Below are 24041 nucleotides of genomic sequence, written 5' to 3'. Positions count from 1 at the left end.
CCTGCATATTTCATGAGGACTCATTTTCAGTGGAAGTCCCTGTATAGAATGCTCTGACGTATCATCTTTCTGAGAGTTTGCCTGTAATATGAGACAGCACATAATCTTGGATTGTGTTTTCACACACAGCAAATTCCTTTCAAGGGTTTTGTCTTAGCAAGCAGACAAAGGCCTTGACCCTGTGCAGAGTGCTGTGTGTCAGCCCTCACTGCTGGTTCCCAGCAGCAGCTTGTGCTTGTTAGGACCTGCAACACTGAAATACCCTGGCCCATTTCCCCTTTTATTCCAGCCTACCTGGGCTCTGCTGCTGTGTCAGCTCCACTGAGGTCAGAGCCTGTCTGCCCATCTCCTAATTCTCCTATATCACCTTCATTTCTCTAGAAAAGAATGGTCAGTATTTTAAAAGCTGTGCAGGTAGCCTGCCCTAAAAGTTGTGTGCATGTATAGGGCAGGCCAGTCAGTATCCTGGCTCTGCATGTTTATCAGTGGCGAGATTAACCCCTAATGCTGACCTTTTGGGGCATGGTTCAAAAGGATGCACTCAGATTAGCATGACTCCAGGCTAGTAATTTTGATTTATTTTCAGTTTATCCTGTAACTTATCACAGATTTAAACAATGCCATCATCCTTATTGTCCTCCACTGGAAGTTCTTTCAGTGGCCAAGAAAAGGATGGCTTCTCTAAACCTCTTAGTAAGGCCCTGATCCATGCCTGTGGAGGTACAAATGAAGTTCCCTCTTGCCTAAATGAGCATTGGACTGGATCCTGAAAGGAGAGCAATCCTCATCTTAGAGTGTTTGGTCACCTTTCTTTGTGGTTGAACTGGCCTGCAAACTGCTGGAAAACGTGGACTGGTTATTTCAACAGCCTTAATGGTGCAGACTGAAGTCATGTTAGTAACTCATGAGCTAACATCACTGAATATGTTCAGATTATTTCCCTTTAATATGATGCTAATTAATTGCTGAGGGGCATCATACTTGATTTTTTTGTGTCAATAATTAAAAAATAGTGATTTGAATAAAAGACTCAGTGGTTCAATTAGAAAACAGTACTACATGTTGAAAAAACAAAACAAAACAAAACAAAATAAAATAAAATGCAGCACCATGGAGATAGCAGGTAATTAACTTTTAAAAATGCACTCAAATCTGTCCTTCAGTTACAGAAGTTGTCCAAAATATGTGAATAACAAATCAAAATAATTGTTCCTCACTATTACTATCAATTCAATTAAAGTCTAAAACAACTTCTCATCATGACTATTCTGAAAGCTTTGAAAACTGCTGTATTTCAGCATTCCCATTCATGGTCTTCAGCTTCTAGAAATTCATTTGAGAAAGCAACCAAAAAACTGAACCATAAACCACTATCAACTTTGTATTCCAAGAGAAAGATATTTCAAAGTTTTATATCAATATTAATCACCAGCTGTCAGTTAAATAGCTAAATAGGCCAACTCTAAATACACCAAGATTTCACTGCTGGTATTTTGAATCTGCATTTAAATCACCCTTCACTCCCATTCCATAAGCCAATGAATATTACTCCTATTTTCTGTGAAGTCATGTTCCTAGTTTCTTCAGAGCCTGCACTGAGGTTATGTCCTGCGTGGTATCAAAGGTCGTGCTGTTACAGCCAGATGTCAGCAGTGAAACAATTCCTGCTGTACTTTGGATATGATATAATAGCAAGAACCCACCTCCTGGAAAATATCTATTAGTACAGCAATGGTTCTCTTTATTGTAGCCCAGGTTTTTCATTGTTCCTAAGCTTTTATTGATTTTTTTTCCCCCTCAATGTTGTGCTTTGATTGCATAAATGCATGCGGGCCTCGGTACGCATCTGGAGAAGTATTTGTTATTTATACTGCATGTGATCACCAGTGTAGTTATAAAACTTCAGTCACCCAGCCAGGGAGCAGAAATAGTCTCTGACAAGCTAAACATCCATTTGCACAGTGTGCTCTATGCATAGATAAAGGCAGGCCTCTCAAAATGAGCACGGGCTGGATTATGCCTTCAAAGATCATTGTGCTCCAACAGAAGATACTTAAACCATAACCACTACAGCTGCAGGGGGATTGCCTCCAAAACAGATCCCTCAGCCCACCCCTCTTCCCTCACACCCAGTTTTGCTAGCTGGCTTCTCCAACAGCTGCTGCTCATACATTTTTTGTCCTAAAGAAAGGTGCAGAATGAGCAAGGCACATGCCAGTGTGTGTGTTCTGTGGCAGAGACATGCTCAGCATGGAAGGCTGGGGCAATATTTTAGAGGGAATGGGCATGTCATGAGAGCAGAAAGGACAATGGCGTACCAGAGGATTGTGTCCTTTTAGGACCTGTGGCTTTTATGGTCACATATTTGAACAACGCGTATTTGATGCAAGATGCTTCTTAAAGATCTCACTTTATGTAAAATTTTGTCTACATACCATTAAAATTTTGGTTCTAAGTTGCTGTTCAGCTGTCTAAGGTGGTTCTAAGGTGCTGTTTGAAAGTTACATATGAGTACCCTTGAGATTTTTACTCCACAAATCAAGGAGTAGTTTGCAAACCAAATTCTCATCTTTGAAAGTGTTAGTGGGGCCTTTTGTACATGATGTGCTTATTTTGTTGCAGTTGTGATAACAATGACAGAGAAATTGAACAGGTGTGGTACAGCAGAGAGAAAAGCCTTGATTTGATACCCTTAAACAGTTTCAATCAACAGGAACATTCAGCATCTTGCAGAATAATCGAATGTTTCCTCGTGCAAGTATTGATGAAGAACAGCTCACAAATTTGGAGTGGCACAGCAACCCCCTCTCTGATTGCAATTGCCACTGACTACCTTTGCAAAATGAAGAACATGTGCCTGTGTGTTTGCACACCTGATAAAGAAACCCAGGCTCTGACAGTGGTCTGATTATCAACTGCACAGCTGAAGCTCTACTTAACTACAGAGGGTCTAAATAATTCATCATTGCACAGGCTGGAGCAGCAGTGACTGAGCCTTGCTGGGTAGGACAAGACTCAACTGTCTCCACTGACTTCCCCAATCTATATTTTCAACTGTAGGGATAATGGTAAAGATGCGCACACAGTAATTTTCTAATATGGAGTAACTAAAAATTATTTCAAAATTTAAATAAGTTAAAAACCTTACAAAGAGGCAGATATTGTTTTCACAGGTGTTGTTACATCTGGAGCATCTCTCTGTCTCTAGTTAACATATATTACATGTTTTTGTGTAGATTAATTCCCCATTTAAAGTATTGTTTCAATGAGTAAACTAAGCACAAAGAGTTGTGCTGTTCTTCTCTCTTTCTTGTGAGGCGTTAAATCCTCTTTATTTTACGCTGGGCTGGAATAGAGTTGGGCAGGTTCTTTCCTATCCTTAATGACTTTTCCTTCTGACTTCTGAGTTAAAACTTCCAGTTAGGAATTTGCTTTGGGCTGAACATCTGAATCATTAGGGTTGGAAAAGACCTCCAAGATCATCCTGTCCAAACTTTGACCAAACACCAGCTTGTCAACTAAACCACAGCACCAAGTGCCACACTGAGATGTTCCTTGAGCCCTTCCAGGGATAGTGATTCCACCATCACCAGTCCTGCTCCCTGTCCAGTCCATCCTAATCCCTGACCATCCTTTTGGCAAAGAAATCTTCCTGATGTCCAGCCTGAACCTCCTCTAGCAGAGCTTGAGGCCATTTCCTCTTGCCCTGTTGCTAGTCCTGAGAGAGGAGGCTGAGACCCACCTTTCAGGAAGTTGTAGAGAGTGATAAGGAAAATATGAACAGACTCATGATATTCTGAAATCAACTGGAAAAAAACCACAACAAAAAACCAAAAACCAACAAACAAACAAACCAACAACTCCACAAGACCTACTTACATGATGAACTAGTCCAATCCTCAAAGTGCTTCACTGCTTTATGTTCTCAGTATTGGAATTTGTCTCTCATTTTCAGCCTTCTTCCAAATATTCTAAGGTAGAGTAAAATAGAGTGGTTTTTAGAAGATTGAAATAATGGTTGTTGAAAAATAAAAATATTTGCTTTGTAAATGCAAACTTGCTGCCATTCAAAAATGGTAGGAGGTTTATATCTGCCCCCAGCAAAAACACTAGAAAGCAGCTCACAGTGGGTGAATATTTTGAAGATTATGAGGAAATGGGTTATTTTACCTACATAACCATTTCGTAGCCTGATTCAAAGGCTGGTTTTGTAACTGAAAAGCTTGTCATGGTTGAATATATACTATATGTTGGCTATCTTTTATGAATTTCGTTTGCTCTGGAAAAGAAAACAAGAGTAAATAAATACTCATTCCATCTTAATAAACCTATCAATAAATCTATTCTGTGTAAAAGTATGTCAATGATCTTGAAAGTTCAAAGCCAATCTTCTAAAAATTGTGCAGACATGACTTATCCCAAGATATTGTGCAGCTGGAATGCTGGGTCTTACCTCAATTCCATAAATCAAGAGTTATCCTTTTGTTATCATTTGCTCTTTCCACAGAAATAATTTGTTACAAATTAAGTTCTAACAAATTGCCTTGTTATCTTTGCTGCACAATCAGTTCTTCCCAACCGCAGGCACAAACCTTTGGAAAGGTTTACAGAGATTGATGTGGTGCGTTGGATGTGCACCAATAAGCCAAGATTGCTACATGTGATTGTTTCATAACAATTATCACAGATATTTTAAAGACAGCTTTTCTTTCTTTTGGAAAATGTGGGCTGGAAAAAGAAGCAGCAGACTTTTAAACAGACCTTATGATTATGACTTAATTATCTTTTCAGAGATATTTACATTTCAGCCTGCACCTGTTTTTCTTAGGAGAAACTAGTCTTTCCATGCTCTAGTTTATTTTCTTTTGTTTTTCTTCCCCCTGTCTCTGGTCCCCCATTGTTATTTGTATTCCTCTTTTAGGGCAGAGGATAACCTCAAGCAAAGGGGCCACAAAGACTTTCTGGGAGCCATCCTGTGTTTACCCTCTGATGTCATATGGACTTTCAAGTACTATTGCTCTCTTTCAGCCCCTAATCGTCCCGACAGAATTATTTAGTGTGCACATTTATATTCTTTCCTCCAGGATACTCACTCACAAGACTGTCATACCCACCTCAAACAAAAATATGTGCCCTCAGGAGCAGGATAATCTCCTGAGTGAGCAAGCCCAGGGTCTGAATGGGTGAGTTATTCCCATGCTGACTCTGGCCACAGGATATCAAACTTGCTTTAGCATTTTCAGGGAGCAATTTGCATAGCACCAGGCTTCACTGTAAAGTCTTAATTTTTTTTTTTTCCTGTTTATCACAGCTTGCCTTCTTTAAAAGAAAAGATTTTGTTGCTGTCCTTTTTTTATGGATTCTGCTGGATGTATGTATTCTCTGTGATCCTCCAAGCTGTTGCATGTTAGCCAGACCCTTTGTAGCTGCCCAGGACCCTTCCAAGAGGATACCTGTAGCACTGGCCCAGGCACTGAGGGTGGCTCCTCAGTTCTGGAAATAAAATCTGCACTCTTAACCTGGTTGTTCAAAAGCAGAGATAGATTAAAGGCTTTATACATACAGTTCTGCCTCAGCTTTATAGGGAAAAGGGTCCACTGAGTTCAGTGGGGGCAGGGTTAGGATGGAGCATTTGCTCATTCTGAAAACAAAAGTGATGCCTGTAGGGCTGCCCAGGATATCCCCACACTTTGAGTGACATGGATTTCCTGCTGTGCACACATGCAAAACCTGCATCTCCTCAGTGGGGAAGACAGCTTCATATTTATTTTATGCCTGGAAAGCAAGGCAGCCTGCTGGCTCCTTAAGATGCACATTAGATTTATGTCTTCCTCTAGGAATTAATGAAACTGCAGGAGTTATGATGAAAGATATGGAGTGATTTATGAATGTCCATCACAGTTAGTCATTTTGCTTGTTGAGGAGGTTTCCAGGTTTTATGAACGCTGCTCTTGCAGGTTCATTGCCTCTTATATATGAACAATAAATGTCCTGTTTCATGGTGGAAAAATGGCTTGATAAAAAAAAAAAAAAAAAGGCAATGTCATAAGGAGCATTTATAAACAGCTCCAGTGTGAAGCTGTGATCTGATCACAGCCATTCACAAAAAACGAGGAACTGTCACCTGGAAAGAGTCCTTCAGAGCAGGGCAGTGATAGATAATAAAAACCAGTGCTCATATTGTGGGTTGGGAACTTGCTGCTTGACCCTACTTGCTATAAAGTTTGATCCTTCAGACTCTGATCTTTCACACTTGAAGCCAGTGGGAGTTTTTTCATCCTAGCACTAAGCAAATCACAGGACTTCAGTGGAACTAGTCTTTGGCTCTGTATGTCAAATGAAGCAAGTGTGTGAAGGAGTGACATCAGACAGCCAGAGCCCACCTGAATCAAAACATTCAACAGTGAACCATGGAGTGGAACAGCCTTTGTGGTATTTGTTTTCACAGGGAGATAGATGGCTTTTGTAAGCTCAATATCTTTTTTTATCCCAAGGCAGGCACTTATTGCTTGTGGTCGTGTTTGCAGTATTTTATGGGCCAAACAAATCCAGCCCTCCTCACTTTCACACAATGAATTTTCCCCTAATTTAATGGATCTGGGATTTTGATTCTTTGCTGAGAAATAATCCCTGAAAAAACCTGTCCTGTTCGCTAGGTTTGTAGTGATATTTCCTGCACTATCTAATTATATTCTGATTTATCAGATTTGGACTATAGACCATATTTAAAAAAAAAAAGTTAAACAGTTAAACTGTTTGAAACCGTTAAACTGTAATGAAAACACCATTCTATCTCTCATGCTTCTTTCTTTCCTTTCAGCATAATATGGGATTGTGGTCTGGGTAGCATACCTAAAATACTGTATTGATTAGCTTTGCAAAGGAAAAAGACTTCCTGGGATACTTTTCTCATGCTTACAATAGAGCTTTTGGCATTGTTTATTAATTCTTTGAAATATGAAGTTGCATAAAGGCAAGTTTAGTAAGTAGTCCTGTGTTCTGGATTTCCCCTCAGTCTAATGTCCTCAGGGAAATGAAACACAGCACTGGGATCTGCAGGCTTTGGAAAAAATCACCATTCAAAATAGCCAAACTCAAAAACTGTTCCTGGGAGGGGCAGGGCACATCATGAAGATGGCTGATGCCCTCCCACTTTGGTGTCAGTTTTTACACTGGTCATGGCACTTCTGGTGCCTAAGTGGCCGAATCACATACAGCCTATACATCTGCCTGATCTGGTTCTGCACAATGGTGTTCTTTGGAACCTGTTTGTGAAAGTGACTGCTGTAACCTAAGGGAAATGAATAAATACCTAACCACTGCTACTGTGTCCCCTGAGTTCTTTTAACTCAGTGGGCCTTGAAAGATGTTTCTCTGAATTTTATGTTGCTTAATGAGAATTATTTTAATACCTAGGTCCTACTTCCTAGCATGAGGGTTTCTCAGTCCTAGGATCTATTAGGGTAAGCAGTAGTGGATATTCATAAAAGCTTACTTTGATTAAAACATGGTGTGAAATTGAGATATACTGTGAGTAGGATCAAATTGGATAAAACCCTCCAATAACTGTCTTTTTCTGTCAGCAGAACCATGGCTCTATGTTCTCTGTTTTAGCTCCAAACTCTAGACTGTGAATAGGGCACTAAGTCAATGAGGCTTAGAAAGGATTTTTTTGATGAAAAAGTCATCTTTAATTTCAGTTATAGTGCCTGTTGATCCTCAGAACAAATATTAACTCCTCAAGAGATGCCACAGCTTTATGAACAGAAAAGCTCTTCTAAATTACATTATAGACTCACATAGTCCTTAACAAGGTGGCATGAAAAGTTAGATGTGAAGAGCAGCACAGATCTAGATTTTGGTGCTCAGAGCAGAGCAGAGCTATGTAGTTTTTAGTTCTGGTGTTGTTGATGACTATGTGGTATTGCAGAGCTGGAGGTCTGAGCTGTGAGTTTCAAAACTGTAGGGGAACATCTGTGCCTTTTCAGCCTGGAAAGAACCTAAATGTGATGGTGATCCCTACAAGGAATCCCTACAAGACAGGAATCTTTCTTAGGAGTCCCACAGCTCAGTCCAGACAGGGTATAACTTGGTTTATAATGACAAAAGCAAACAAAATTGGATGTATTACTAATTTGTTATATAGGAACATTTCTACTAGTTTAGTTCACAAAGAATATATCTCTACATATACTAGAATCTTGATTTTTCTTACTATCAAGTTTACCATAACATTCTTGTCAATATTACTAAATTCTGTCGGGCTTCAGCTGCAACTCCCTTAAAAAAGACTTTTCTTGTATGTTGTGCAGGGCTGTGCCAAATTCATCTGGTCAAGTTTGTAATGTCTATATTTTTGGCACTTTATTTATTTTCTTCCTGGGGTGTAGGTCTTTAAATTAAGAGATATTTTCCTTACTGCCATTGGACATCAGTGTGAATTATTGTCAGTTGTATTTTGTAAACTATTGAACAGCATGAGGGGAAGCCTGATTTCTGTCTTTAGAGAACTAGTTTTGGATATATAACAACTGCAGGATGTACTGTAACAATGTACACCTGTCTAACTGCAGCCCTTTCCTTTCCATGTCTTCTGTCCTGCAATTTGTGATCTTTGTGACCACAAGGTCACTGCAGCTGAAATTTTGACTTTTTTTCAGAGAGGTAATGGCATAGGTGAATTTGTTATGTTCTCATCCACTCTCTCACATACAAGCAGGAGATCCCATTACTGTTATTTCTTTCCATACTTCAGATAAATGTGTTCTATGCTGTCAGATGCAGACTTTATAGAGAAAAGTGTAATCAAAGCTACTGTAAAATAAAAGCACAGGGCAAGCCAACCTGCTCAGTAGTAGCAGCAAATTAAAGATGTGGTTACATTGCCTTGTGCTGCTTTTGTGAGTAGATGCCACTTGGTGAGATTTCTCAAGAAAAATATCTACTAAGCGACTTCTAACCACTGAATTAATCTTAAAATATTGAATTATTTTCCAAAATAATGACATTGTGTTGGTCTCAAATGAAGGCCTAAGCTTTGAGACTTTATAAGAAGATTTAATCTTCATTTATGTAAGAAATATATCAAAAAGTAACTAACAGAGGCTTGGTGATTATGTTGTTATCATTTCACTGACACCCAGAGACCTCCGCTGATTTGTTTTGCTCCTGAAATACAAACCCAGGTCCATGCCTAAAGGAAAGGTGTACCTGATGTACCTGTGGACAGCCAAGGTGCACCATGGCTGTGAGCCCCCTGTGAGCACACCCTCTCTGGCCCTGCCTGGGGAATTTGGGATGACAAAGGGGGACACAGCTGAGGCTACAATTTCCTTTCATTCATACTTAGTGGCTTAAAAAAACATACTGGGGAAACCCCAGATTGAGGCTTTCTCACTAAAACTCTTTCTCAATATCTTCTGTCAGATTTCAGGAAAAAAAAAACCCCAAACACCTTTAAGGTTAGGTTCTGTTTCATTACATGCACTAAGTTGCTTAAAACTACATCTTTGTTTTCCTGGCATTTAGTAAAAGCTGGTCCACAGAGTGTGCTTGGTTTGGGACCCTATCTTCTGAAGGCAATGGTTTATGATTTTTGAGAATTAATAGGTGGATGTAAACTGTTATACTCTAACAGCTTGTTCTTTTACTTCCCAAATCCTTCATTTTTAGTGGTATGCCCCAAAATCTGCAGTCCTGTAAAGTTCATATCAGTGAACTGAACTGCATGTACTCAGGGAGAAAGAAGAAGAACTAGCATGGAGGTGACCTGCAGGCTACACAAACTTTCTGTCAGGGGACAGTGAGATTAAGCTGATTTAGTCCGGAAGGATCTTCATGATTGCTAATAGGTGTGGCTTTGGATTCATTTTGTATAACTGTCCATGGGTTAAGAAGGGCATTTCTAGCTCCCATTTGTGCAAAATGCAGTTATTCATCATGATAAGAGGAGCAAATTTTATTTGGGCCTCTGCCAGAGATGACAGCTACACCATCCTCTCTGTTTTTCATGCTACCTAGTGTGTTTATTTGAAAGGCCAAGAAGGCTCTTTCTGAAGAGGGAGGAAGATGGGTGAGCCCTGCCCTGAAGGTTTTGCAGTCTGAAGATCTAACTGAAAAAACATGAAAGAAAAAAGTATAATACCCATATTTCCTCATCCCATATTTGTGGCCTCTTTAAAAACAGCTTGAGCTCTAACCATGGCAGAAAAACTTGCAGGACAGTCAAATGACCTCAGGGAATTTATGTTTGTTTCCATGACTGCAATTTAACTGCATCCAAGTGCAGACTAAAGGGATGTCTCTGTGTCCCTGAGCTCTCCTTTGTGCTGGCATTAATGGCTGAAGGATTGTACAGGGAGCCACCTCACGGAGCCACTGCTGTAAATGATCTGGGAATTTTTTGTCAGGTCACTTTTTCAACCTGACCACTTTCCTGGCCCAGCTTTCTCTGCAGTCACAATGTCTGCTCTGCACACTGGCCAGGACTTGGCAGGTTGGAGCTCCCTTCCTAGTGCAGCTATTTGTGGTTAAATGAGATTAATCTGATTGTGAGTACACAGGTGGAACTCTCATTTCACATACAGGCAGTATCCAACCCAGAGCAAATTCTAACAGGGAGTTCATGGAGAGGTTTTTGGCAGGAGCAGAGGGAGGAGTGTTCCTTGCCTAATTTTGTAGCCCAGTGAAGGTCAGAGCAGACCACAGGCCCTAGACTGGCTATCTAATGTCCCTGGTGTCCCTTGGAGTCTGGTGTCAAGACATTGTATGATATTAAAGGCCCACTTTGTGGAGATGTCCAATAACATGAGTGTAGAAAAAAAGCCCAAATTAATTCCAGTGAAATCTGTAGCTGTTGCAGCTCTGGGAGTTCAGACATGTAATGCTGATGTTCCTGAGGGCCTCAGAAACTATACTGTGATGGTGTTCAGGGCCAAAGATGGCCAATACTTTTAAGTTCCTGCTTTTTGAAGTCATACTTGTCATGCTTGGGGTCCTAATTTATGATTTTTGAACATTTAGTTTGGCAGCAGAGAGAAAAGACAATCTTTAACTTGATTTAAGGAAAAACCTTGTCTTTGTCCTCTGTAATTTGCGTCCCTGCCTGCATACAAATGCAGATCCTGAGCTACCTCCCCAGTTCTCCTGGCTTGGCTCAGCTGTGTCTGTAACTTGAAGTTCTCATCCCTGCCCCAGGAGTTTCTCCTGGCTGGGATCTGGACCTGCCCCCAGAGCAGCTCACTGAGTGGAATGGGATCCCCATCAGTCATTGTTCTGTGGCTGACAGCACCCTCACAAACAGATGCAGAGCTGACTCTTAGTCACTAGTCCAGGCTTCAGGATATTTTCCTTCATTTGGGATCATGATGATGATGATGAGCAAAGCCATCTATTTTTCCCCTGTATTTTTTCCCCCCCAACTGCTGTTACAGAATTTTTATCTTCTATCATTAAATAGGCAACCATTCATCAAGCAAATCTGGTGCTTCTCAAAATACCATAAAGCTAAAGGGAAAAAAAAGCATAGAAAGATAGATGGAACTGTTTGTTTGGTTTATCTTTATGTCCAAAGTGACTAATTGATTTCAAGTTATATTTTATAGAAATAGTTGATATCCAAAGCTAAAAACTCATGTAACAAATCTCAGCACAGATGGTATTGTGGTTGCAATAAAAGAAAAATGGCATATAGTAAATGAGTAGAGAAGATTTCAAATCCAATATAGTAAGTCTTGAAAGATGGTTGGAAAAACAACACTTTATATGTTGAGAAATTTGAAAGTTGGCTTCTGACAGAAATAGAATAAAATCTGGCCTTAAATGTTTTAATCTGCCAAACAGTGCTAAAGATACTCAGGGTAGGTGTGGAAGTGAACCTTACATAACTGAGGGCAGATAGTAGTATCTTTGCTGAGTAACCAAATACCCCAAAAACCCCTTAGTCTGTACCTAAAACTATCCTTCTTACTCTCTGTGATATGGAAAGATCTTTTGAGGAATAATATTGAGATGGTGACAATGTTGATTTGCTGGGTAAAGGGAAATACTTGCTTTAGCCTATGGAACAAACCAGTTTTATGCCTGGGCACTTTCAATTTAGCAGTTCTGAATTAGTATTCCAGGAATAAAGAGTTGCTCTGAGTTCATAAGCACCAAAATACAAAACCAGAGAACACTGAATAACAAAGCATAAATTTGTGAGTGCAAATATGCCATGCGTGGAGGAGGAGGTGACAAGGAAGAGTGGCACAGAATTAGAAATGAAGACTGCAATGGTTAAATAGGCACAGCTGGAAAATCTGCCTGGACAGAACACAGTTACTGGAGAGGCTGGAGAGGATGGGCCTACCTGGAATGTCTTGGGCTAAAAGACCTGAGAGCTGAATGTTTCTGTGGCTCGAGGGGAGGCTCAGCCCGTTGTGAGATGTCCTGTGGATGTGACTGAGAGCAAAGAGTGCACCCAGCTCCAGCAGCCCCTGGGCTCTGCATGGTTGGCAGCTGAGGGACTGTGAGGAGAAATGTCAGACTTAGTGCCATGGTCCTCATTTTCCCCCCTGGCCATCTGCCTTCAGCTGCTGCTGGAGATTGGCTGCTGGCTTGGACAGATCCTGGCTCTGACCCAGTTCACACTTTCTCCAGTCCAGTGACAGGAGATGAATGTTGTGCAAGTCCTTAACAGCAACAATATGTTTGGTGAAAACTTTGGTGTCCTTCTGGGAGGTGGGCAAGGTTGATGTTTCACAGAACTGGGCAGATGTGTGCAATCCCTTAGGAAATCAATTGAGTATATAATAAATTTAATAAATAAATTTACCTTTCTTTAATGAATAGGAGCAGTTTCAGTGTTGGTTTTGGTAGGCATGTACTACACATATGTAGGAGGGCATTAGGTTTTGATGGAAAGAAATTAATTCAAACTCATTGACTCGAGCCTCAATAACAATATTCTATCATAATAGTCACATTTTATGCTGACTGCCTATTAATGCTATTTCTTTTATCTATTCCACTGCTGCTGAGGCATACATTATTTTGTACAAGACTTTGAAAGGCACAGACAAGCATCTTCAATGGGAAAACCTTTACCTCTTATTATCTATAGATTTTGTTAACTCTTCTAAAATAAATCTTAGGACAGTCTGAGAGTCACATTCATTCATATTATATATGGGTTCTGCAATGAAACAACAATTAAAATAGTGTCTGTAATGCTAAGGTTACTGACCTCAAGAAGACAGTATTTGTTTCAGTTTCAGGATCATTTACAACTTCCATGATAATGGAACTGACATCTAAAGTAATTATTCTCCAAATAAATAATTAAACTGAGTAAAGCAGGGCAATTTTAACTATTTATAGGAGGTGTCCCAAAAGACACTAATGGCAATGAGCTTTTTTTCTTAAAGAAAATGGGTTTACAGAATTTCTGCAAGTCATTACACAGGACAAAGACAGCAATGTCCTCTGCTTTCAACTAGAAGCCTTGAAGTGGCAACCAGTGTCTTTTTTTACTGCAATTCAGACAATCTCAATGTTTTATAAAAATTATTAAGGAAGTTGGCAATGTCCAAGCCTTTTCTAGCTACATCTGCTACTTACACAGATAGAAAATGTTCCCTGCTTTGATGGAAGGCTATAGATCACTGAGAGTTAAAGGATTTTAGCCTGTGTTCTAGACTCATGTACTAGATCTCCACTGAATATAAATGAAGCCCAGGATGAAGATCCTATTGTACAAATGTATAATGGGATTGCATGAAATATGGAGAGCTTATTCACTGATGTAAAACAAGTATAGGATTCTAAGCTGGCCAAGATATTTCTGTTAGAACAGTCATGTGGATTTCGGCTTTTGTGTGTAGAAGTGATGCAGAGATGCATTTTAGGATAAGTGCAATATAAAATGCATCACTGTGTCCAAGGTTCACGTAGTAAATTACTCATTCAGAATGCTGCAAGGTGTGTTGTTTGCATTCCTAGCTTATTAAATCAAAACTCCAGTTTCGGTCCCTGGTAAGAGGAAATTTTCTTTGTTGTAGACAGTGTAATGGGCAGTGTTAAGAGGACAGATAAGAATAAAGATTCTATCAACAGGATCTTTGAATTTTCCTGTCTTCTAGTACCACAGGGAACTTTCTCTTCAGCCTGCTAGTCTTTGACTTCTTAATTTATTTTTTTTTTTTTTTTGGTAAATCATTACTCATTAAATATAATTAATACCAAGAAGAATGAGAGAACTCGATTAAACTGATGTCCTCTTGTTTAAACACAAACATTTTGCCAACAGTTTCTCTGGAATTACAACATCTCAGGTTTCAAATTAAATCTGACATCTAACCTACCATTTGGGACACTAAATATACTACTTTCTCTAGAGAGAAACTGTCTGTTCAGTTCAAGGGCTGCTGCATCAGCAGTGACCTATCAGGAGAAGGATAAAAACTCAGCTCTTAGCCTTGCTGCCAAGCTGCTTTATATAGCATTTGAAAAACACAAAGCTGTTGATCCTGAGGAATGGTTCCAATCTGCTGTGAACAATTATATTATATAATTATGATCTTTCAGTGTGGCTGAAAGATTTGCTTGTCTCACATACAGAGCTCATGTTATCTCCTGGCCATCAGAGTGAATGGCAGGAATGTAACCATTGGCTGTATTCCAGATAATCCAGCTCTGTGAAAGGGCCCAGGCCACTAATTTGTGAAATCATGAGCAGTTTGCCCCTGTTGCACTGCCACCTTTGTTCCCAGGGTAATTTGTGGTAAGGGAAAGAAGAGGAATAAGTCGTTAAGTTCTACAAATATTTTATCTTTCATAGCAAAATTCATGCAAAGTAATAATTGCTCTTACAGGTGGCAAGTCTTGCCCCAAAATTCCCAGTAAAATGCTAATTAAAACTTACTTTTGAGAAATTTGAGAAATTTGAGAAATTTGAGAAATTTGCATTTGATTTTTACATGCCAGTGATGGTCTGAATCAAAGGAATGTTTGCTGCCTATAAATCATGTTCACCATGGCACTTCCCCTGGCAGGGAGCTTACAGTTAGTGATCCAGAATGTGTTAGGATGGCAAGGAAATGGGCATGTAAAGAAGAATGAGTGTTTCTCCTCTTAGCCAGCTCAGCCCTGGTGCTGCAGAGCTATCCCAGAGCTGCTCATACATACTGCATGTGGCAAGTACCAAATGAGGATGATAATGTGTGGACTGGCCTCCCAGGCAAAGTTTTGCAAGTTAATTTGAAGCTGAAAGGCTCAATTTGCTTCTGAGGAACTACTGTAAAAATCAGAAGCCATGCAAGTAGGCAGAGAGCTGCATTTGCTGTCTTTTCCCACCTTGTGGATGATTTATAAGCAGTTTAACTGTTAGGGGTCAGTCCTTACTCCCATCTCAATTCTTCTGCAGGTAGGATCATTGTTTTGGTCAGGCTGTTTTCTCCTTTGACTTATTTTATCAGGATTGGACTGTTAATTGGAGCCAGGGTTTGGCTCCCTTTACTGTGAAATATAATTCTGTTATCACTGCAACCACATTCTTCCCTAGGTGATTTCCACTTTGGCTTTAATTATTTTTAATTTTTTTTTTTAAATCCCATGAAATCTAAAGTATTTCCTTACTTGGGTAAGCTGGATAGCCCTTCGGTCTAAACAGAGTTCTTTCATTTTGAGATTTTTGATATGCTAAACCTCTGTGAAAGTTTGATAAAAGGTAGCTTTGAGGCTTCTAATTAATTATGTACAAAAAGTTGACAGTACTCCACTGGGAGGTGTTCCTAATAATCCATGCATGTAATATAGTGGGAACATTGTTTATAAATATAAATGAATTGGAAGGTTTGTAACCTTGGAATAATAGAAGATGAGAAATCAAATCATGGCTGGCAACCTCACAATTAAATGTTCCAAGATTAAATGACCTACTTGAAAGCTACATTTTTATCTTTGTTTTCCAGTAAGTAGAGGAAAAATAATCCCTGTAATAGCTCCTTTAAGCTCTTACTGAGAGTGAAGCAGGGGAATGTTTGTTTTAATATTTCATATCTCCCACAAATGAAAAGACACACTCTTACAGTCTGGCCTAGCTGGAAATGTACAGTTCACACCATACTGAAAGAGAGGCTGGAGAAGGCAGAGAGAAAGAAGGTGTCAATAAATTAGCTACACAACAGTGGCTAAAGGATATTGAAAGTCACAGGTAAGGGAAGGAGAAGCAGTCACAAAACTGGAAAAGAAAATCTGTCTGTGGGGAAAGTGTTAAGAATATTAACAAAGCAAAGTGAATCCAAAGGTGTAGAGGAAAGACCAATCTTCAGATTGTATTCACTTCTGTCATCACAGCATTTGCTGGATTAAGAATCCTATGGCCAGCATGGATTTAAAAACCCCACCTTATCATCATCAGTGTTGCACCTACTGTGCTTATGCTTGGCAGCAGCAGAGCAGCCACCTCCTGGAGAAGGAGCAGCACATCAGGAGTGTTGGGTCAGGTCACTCACAACCACCCCTCTGCAGCTGCTGCTTCAGCTCTGCTCTGCTGGCATCATTAAAAGGAGCATTTACAGCCTGAAAGTCACATTTCTGTCTGTTCTTATGAAACTTAAGTGGGATCACCTTCATAGTTGTGTAGTTAAAGAAATTGAGAACAAAAATCTACCTTTTAGTTGTTTTCTCTCAATGTCTGACTGTTTCAATGAGGAGGCACAACTCCTTCACAAGGCTACTGCAGCAATAAAGGGCGCAAAGTGCCTCAAGATTGTTACAGGGAGAAAATGTGACTGAGAAAACCCCACTTTTGTCCCTACTGCCCTTTGCTATGCAGAAATGGTCACTGACTGCTGCCCTGCACCAGCAGCAATGTTTGCCAGGCTGCCCTGAGCTGGCTCAGCCTGGCTGGCCCAGGGGCAGCACCACTCTGCTCACCCCTGCTGGCTGGAAAGACCCTTATGCAACTTCTTGTCTTTTGAAAAAGTGCTAATTTCAAAAGTTGGCAAGTTCCCTTTGGCCTTTTAGTAATCTTTGTGACAGCACTTAAAGCTTGAGGGCACTGGGATTACCTTTAAACAGTAAATTCCATAGAAAACACTCTTGTTTTTCAGACATAGAGAACAAAATACTTAACCTGCTTCCTCCTCCTTTCTTCACTGGCAGGTACAGAACAGCTGATATGATTTAAAAAGTCCCCTAGACATCAAAATTCCAATGTTATAATGTTTTGCTTCTGCCATTGACCAATGGACCAACAGATTTGGGAAAATGCTGTCCTGCTTTGCAAGAACACAGAATAAAAAATGAAAAATAACTCATAGCTAACACTTTCATGTTCATTTTCAGTACATCAGAGGGAAATGATCATTTAAGAAATAGATGATTTTTATGTCTGATTTTGAAAGCAGAGCTCTGTTTGGGATCCATCTCCTCATTTCCATATGAGTCACAATAAGATGCAAAGCCCCAGAAGCACACAGTGGGCTGCAAACAGCAGATGCTGAGTTAATCTCCAACCCGTTGTGATTCCTTTTGCTGCTATGCTTGTTGCTCCCAAGAGAGTTTTATCAGGGCAGGCATTACAGTTAATTCTTCAGGGATATGGAGAAATATTTAGGGACAGTGAGCCTTGAATATCTGTATGTTTTACAGCTGATTGTTATTTAACTATTTGTTGGAGCATTTTGTTTTTAATAATGCAAATATTTGAAGAGAAGTACCTGGTTTTAGATTTCTGCTTCAGAAACCCAGGAAAGAAAACATGTGGCAGATATTTCCTGACTGTATTTTTAACCTTCACATAGGAAAACTGAGAGGGAAATTTGCACTTCAAACTATAGCTGGAAACAAACCACCCACATACAGAGATAATAAAACATCAAAAGGCCTGTGAAATATGCTGGCACATGTATATGTGTTTAAAAGTGCACAAAAATGAAGAAACTGGGAACAGGAAACAAAAAATTCTTTTCCAGCTGTAATATTAGTTATAATAAAGCAAAGCATTACATTTTTTAGTCTTTAACTCAAGCTCAGCTGAAGTGATATGGTAAAAATGAATGTTTTCTGTACTATTCAGATTGCTGAACATAAACATATCTGCTCACAGGATTGAGAATATTGAAAGATGTAAACATCACTCAGCCTCATTAATTCTATTTGGCTAAAAAACTGTTGTCTTGTGCTCTGGGGAACATGTTGTTTTATTAAAATGAAAGTTCTGAAAATGTATCATGGAAATGTTAATACCATATTACTTATGATCTTAAGGCTCAGCACTGTTGAGCTGAACCCAGAAGAAGCTTCTTGTTGACTTTTGCCAGGGTAATGTGGCTGCAGAGCAGTTCCATACATGACTCCCTTTCATTTTGACATGACAGCACAATGGGGAAAATGAAATTCTGCACTGTGGGCTGTCAGAGAGGTCAGAGACACCACAGGGCTGCTGGAGCACCCTGCCCTACCTCCTCTTGCTCAGCCATGGAGATTCCTGGGGGGGACAGGCTGGCACAGCTAAACATGGGGAAACCTGGATGTCAAATTAGTACCCTGGCTCAGTCCAGAGGAGATGGCTGCTACTGGAAAAACCTCTGAGAGCTTTCTTTTTCTGACTTCTGGCAATTTCCCTTTTGGTCTTTGCTGGGTTTCCCTGTGAGCTGGGATGAAGTCCTGGGTGTCCCAGGCTGTCAGAAACAGAGCAGCCCTGCTCTACCCTCTGCTCCTGCCAAGCAGTGCCACCCCAGCACAGGGCACAGCATCCCAGGGATTACTCCTTTTGGCATGTGGCCACTGCTGAAGTACTTTGCCAAAACCAGAGGTTTTGACCTGAGTTTTTTTTTAAAACTTTCCATTTGATAGGCTTTTATTTTATTCTGCAGCTGTTTAAGTGTAGGGTATTAAAATGAAGGCTGGGAGCGCTGGAAAAATCCTGTACAGTGAGCTGTGCCCCAGAGCCTGAGGTCTCATTTTGAGGTAGATCTGTTATCAGAAATGGAACTAGAAATACCAGCTCTCACTTGATGGGCTTTTCTTTGGTAAAGGAACAAAGGTACTAAGAATCTGTAGCTGATAGTCATTGCTATTTTTATATCAAAGCTTCCTTATCTACTTGGCAAGTGATTCAGGGATTTTCTCTCTCTCCTAGGTGCCGCTGCAATATATTTGTTGTAATCTCTTACATATCCTCATTACACTTTTTTGCTCCACATTAATAAGAAATGAAGAAGTCAGGTTGCATTAGTTTTCTTATCTTATCCATCTCTTTTAAGGATTCCTCCACAAAAAGTTAAATGCCCTCTTTTCACTTGACTTTCTTGTTTCCCTGTCCTATAAGATTTCTTCTCCATTCTATGCTCACAACATCTCTGCTCGGTGACCTGAGTTGACCTCCCCAAAGCTTTTAACAAAATAATTAAACACAGTATTGTTAGCTTTCATATGTGCATTGCACACACCAGCATTATTCTTATATGTATAAATATACTTCTGCTTAGTTTTTAATCCTTTTCTTATGTTTTCCTCCCTCCCTCCCCATGTTTTCATGCAAGTGGGTTTGCTTTATCTGTCCTAGCAGATGCTGTGAGCTGTGACAGGCTCTCCTTAGCACTTCTGCCAGTCTCTACTGGCTCCAGTCAGATCTGTTCTGCCTTCCTGCAAAGGCCAGCTCTGATGCTTCACTTGGCCTCTGCCATGAAAAATTATCTCAAACGTTGATGACTTCAAACTCACAAAAAACAGACAGGCAGAAGCTGTGATATTTGGATTTGGGCTTGGATTTTAAGTTCTACAGAGTTCAGGCTATCTTGATCTGCCTAGTATAATGATAAAGGTTGCAAGCAAAATAGCAACTGAGGTAGCTCTGATTCTAATGATAAGGAAACTCCAAAGCCTTTAGTTTGGCATCAGCTTCTTCTATCAGAAAAAGTTAATTCCCAATTGACTATTTATCAGTCTTGGAAGTAACAAAAACTGGCTTTGTAATCAGATGGGAAGCACTGCTCAGAGCCAGTGACTTTGTGAAGTGTTAATGTGTTTCCTTTTCTGTACTGAAGGAAAAGAAGGAGCGATGGCATGTTTTTTGGTAATGCACAACTGTATTTCCAAGTAACTCTGACATGATCTCAGAAAAAGAATGTTAGCAAAGGGGAGAATAGCACCTCTGTGGCCCTCCCGAGTACAAAGAACTAGGCCATGCAAAACTGACTCAGTGGAGGTCTACCTTGCCTGGGAAAATGCCCTAAAGGGTCTCTGAAACACCATAGGATTCATTGTTCTATCATGCCAAAGATAGCAGGGATTTTGGTGAAGTGGTGGTGTAAAATACTATGGGATGTCTGCAGTAGCTGCTATACATTTTACTCCTTGCCTACAGTAGCACTCTTTGAGTCCCATTTCACAGACCCTAAAGGGGAGGTAAGGAATGCTCGAATCCCCACCACCTAGAAAAAAGGCTGCTGTATGATAGAAAACCAACAACAACTTGTCTCAAAGAATATTCCATAATCCACTGACCTGTGGGTGTCTGAGATGCCAAAGATGAGCAGGCATGGCTGCAGAGTGAGTTGGTCAATGGCAGGAGCTCCACAAGATGCAGGGGAAATGAAAATGCTGCTCAGAGCAGGAACTGAATGTCCTCTCATCTGCTGGCATCGGGGAGACCAACCTGCAAGTGAAAAAGGCACATTGGCAGCTGTGAGCCTTTTGGTCAGCCATTTTGCTAAAGCAATTCCTTAACAACATCCAGTTCCTGCATTCCTTTTTATGAGCTCAGTTATCAGTCATTGTGTTGGTTTGTTCCCTGCTTTTTGTGAGCAGCAAGTGGTGGGAATATAAACCAAAGTGCTGCTTCTGAGCCTGTGCCCTTAGTGAATCAGGTTTTTATATCAGTTCTCTACCTATTCACTTTAAGGTCTTTTTAAATTTTTTTTAAGAGTATTTTGCTACAGCTCACATGAAAAATTTCTCTGTTCCATTGCTGGTGCTTTGGCATACCCTCCAGCCTCCTGCAGTGAATTGTGTCTGATGCAGTTTCAATCCACAATAGATCTCCTGTTTCCCTTCAGTTGCTCTCCATTTTCTTTTAAACTGTGAGCCAAAAATCACAATTCTTGGAAGGACTTTTACACATATGCTAAAATTATGCTTTTAACCAGGGACTTCTACCTGCATGTGCTGTGAAAGACAGTGAAGAAGGGGACAGGGAAGCATGGTGGGGATTTTCTCCTCCTTTTGAACCCTGCATGAATGTGCTGCTTTGGAGGGATGGTGCTGCCCAGTGCTGACGGTGTGCTGGGTTGGATGGGGGTGTGTGTCTGCATGCAAACAAAGATGCTCCCCTTCCCTCAGCAGCTGTCTAATGAGGAACCCAGCCACTGCCATTGGCACTGCCATCAGACCATTTTTATACAAGATGCAGGCAGGGGAAGGGCAAAACCACATTATCTATGTAGACTGTACTTCCATCACAGTTTGGTAGTTGTTTTAAGTTGCATAAGCATGCAATCTCATTTAAATCCTGGATACTTACCCACATATACTGCTTCTGAAGACACTACTGCTGCCTTTTACTGTGTCATAAATTTGCATTTGTCTTAAAATAGAAATTCAAATTTTGTTCTAAACACCTTTGCAGGTGTTAAAATTGGTGTTTTAAATACCAATTCATCAAGTATTGGAAAGTCTACCTCTCCTAACCAGCGTGTTATGAGGATTATGAACCACTTGCAGGGATTTGGGGGGGGTGTGTGGTACTTCTGAGTGTGTGCAAAATGATGAGATAGAATTGGGGCAGCATTTCCTTTTTATTGCCTCGACTCACAACACTTTGTTATCCTGTTGCCTGCCTTCAAGACTTGCACTATCTCTCTGGACTGAAAGCTGATGTTGGGGGAGATAATTACAAACTTGGGCACTCTTTACACTCATGGGTGTAAGGCTGCCTTCTAAGGTTGAGAATTTTTATTTCCCAGGACTTTTCTGGATGGTTCTCAGCTAGGGACACAATTGTTTAGCAGTAAAGACCCAAACTCTGCAAAAGGATACTGACCTACACCCAGAGCTTGTGCTCCCTCTGTTTGCCCAAAAGGAAAAGCCAAAACAATTGTTTTGAAAGATTTAGGATTATTGGTATTCCTTCCTTCTATTTCCTTCCCATGTAAATATAAACACTGATCATAAATGGAAAAAGATGCAAGAACTACAGATTAGGAACATAAACTGTTAAGTTGTTGGGCATCATGTCCCCCCTCTCCAACAGAGAAGGAAGGGCCATATTGTGGATGTGAACAAAGTAAATGTCAAGTAAAGGGAGAAAAATGAGTGTATCAATATTTGCATATGTACAGGAGAGAAAATCTTGGGCAATTTTCTTATGGCATTTCTTTGCTCTTGAGATGAATTTAAAAAAAACAGGAAGTAATTCCTTCTAGGGTTTTCTATAAATGATGATTTATATAATTTTGCCTCAAGACAATTCCTATGATATATAGATAAAAATTTATCAATATTTGTGCAGATACATCCGCTCTAGATGAGTCATGTTTCTTCAATTAAAAATGTATTCTTGATGCAAGCATTTTGTAAAAGTTGTCACATTCCCCCATTCATCTCCCACTGCATCCTCCAGTTTTCCTACGCTTAAAAAGTCATTTTTATTAAAAGAAAATGTTTGCAAGTGTCCTGGAGATTTTTGTTTAGTAATTAAGATATAGTAATAAATTATAATATTTTTATATCATTTCAATGTCAACTCACGGATTGTGTTGACATTGCAATCCTGTGGCTTAGTTCCAAATGAAGCAACAAGTCTGGCAGGGGATTTTAACTTGCAGATGGGCTGTACAAGCCAGTCCCAGTCCCATGCAGTGACACTGTCCTCTGGAACACAGCAAGTCCCAGTTGCAGATTTACTGAAGATCTCTACCCTTTCCTTCAGGGTGGGATTTGTAGTAAAGAAGAGCAATCCCATTCCTAACACAGTGCACCTTTTCCAGCTTTCCACTTCATACGTCTGTGCTATTGCAAGCAAATCTGCTGTTCCTCCTTAGTGGGATACACAGCCAGTCTTGGATGAAACAATGCTTTACAAAAATCTGGCAGGAATCTGTAAATATACTTTTAATGCCCTAAATCTAAAGAGCACAGTATTCAATTCTACAGATAAGTACAAGAGTAGGTTGATTCAGTGGCTCCCATCTTTAGTATTTGTTTGCATTTTTGACCATTTTTCTTGAAGCATATTCTTGTATTTTCTTGACTTTCTGAATGCTTTAAAATTAGGTACATGTATAATTCAAATTCAGAAAAACACAGGCTGACCTGGATCAAAGAATAATAAATTTCTAAGGATTTCTCAAGCTCATAACAATTTCCTCAAATGAATGCATAACATAAACAGAGAGGTTAAAAAACCTTACACATTCTGATTGCAAGAGGCTGGATGTTGTACAACCTTTTTTGCTAGAGTTTTCAAGTCACTTACGAAAATTTTGTTCACCAATATTGGGGTTTCCATCAGGAATATTTTAATTTATTTGAAAATAAATCTTGGGGAAGCTGATGAGAAGCCTACATACTACCCCAGAAAATAAAAAAAATAAGTCTTAGGAAATATTCAAATTTTAGTCTTTCATACAAAGCTGTTTTATGAACAGACTGCATTCTGTCTTTCTGTTTCCCTTTTTACATATCACCATATTATGCTTCTGTATAGAGTTAAAACATTTACTTCTCACTCTTGTGTGATAAATAAAAAAACCAGCTTCCTATTTTCATTAATTCTGCTTCCTCAGTAATCTGCAAATCTTACTTAATGAGTGGGATCGAATAATTTCTGTGACATGATTTAAGCCATTTTAAGCCATTGCTCAGGGTAATTTTGAACTCAGAAGTCCTACCAGTTCTGCAGCAGCCCATCAGATGAAAGCTGGAAGGACTGGCTCCCTCAGAGGTGATCCCTGTTGTCACCACGAGTCCCTGTCAAAGAGAACACAGCACAGTTGGCCACACCAGCTCCTTGCTAAACCAAAGAATAAAATAAGGATCATGCAAAAGGAGTGAGA

This window comes from Agelaius tricolor, unplaced genomic scaffold (genome assembly GCF_023055355.1).
Source record: "Agelaius tricolor isolate 1412-34295 unplaced genomic scaffold, bAgeTri1.0.p SCAF_10, whole genome shotgun sequence".
NCBI lineage: Eukaryota > Metazoa > Chordata > Aves > Passeriformes > Icteridae > Agelaius > Agelaius tricolor.
This window is presented reverse-complemented; position numbering follows the sequence as displayed.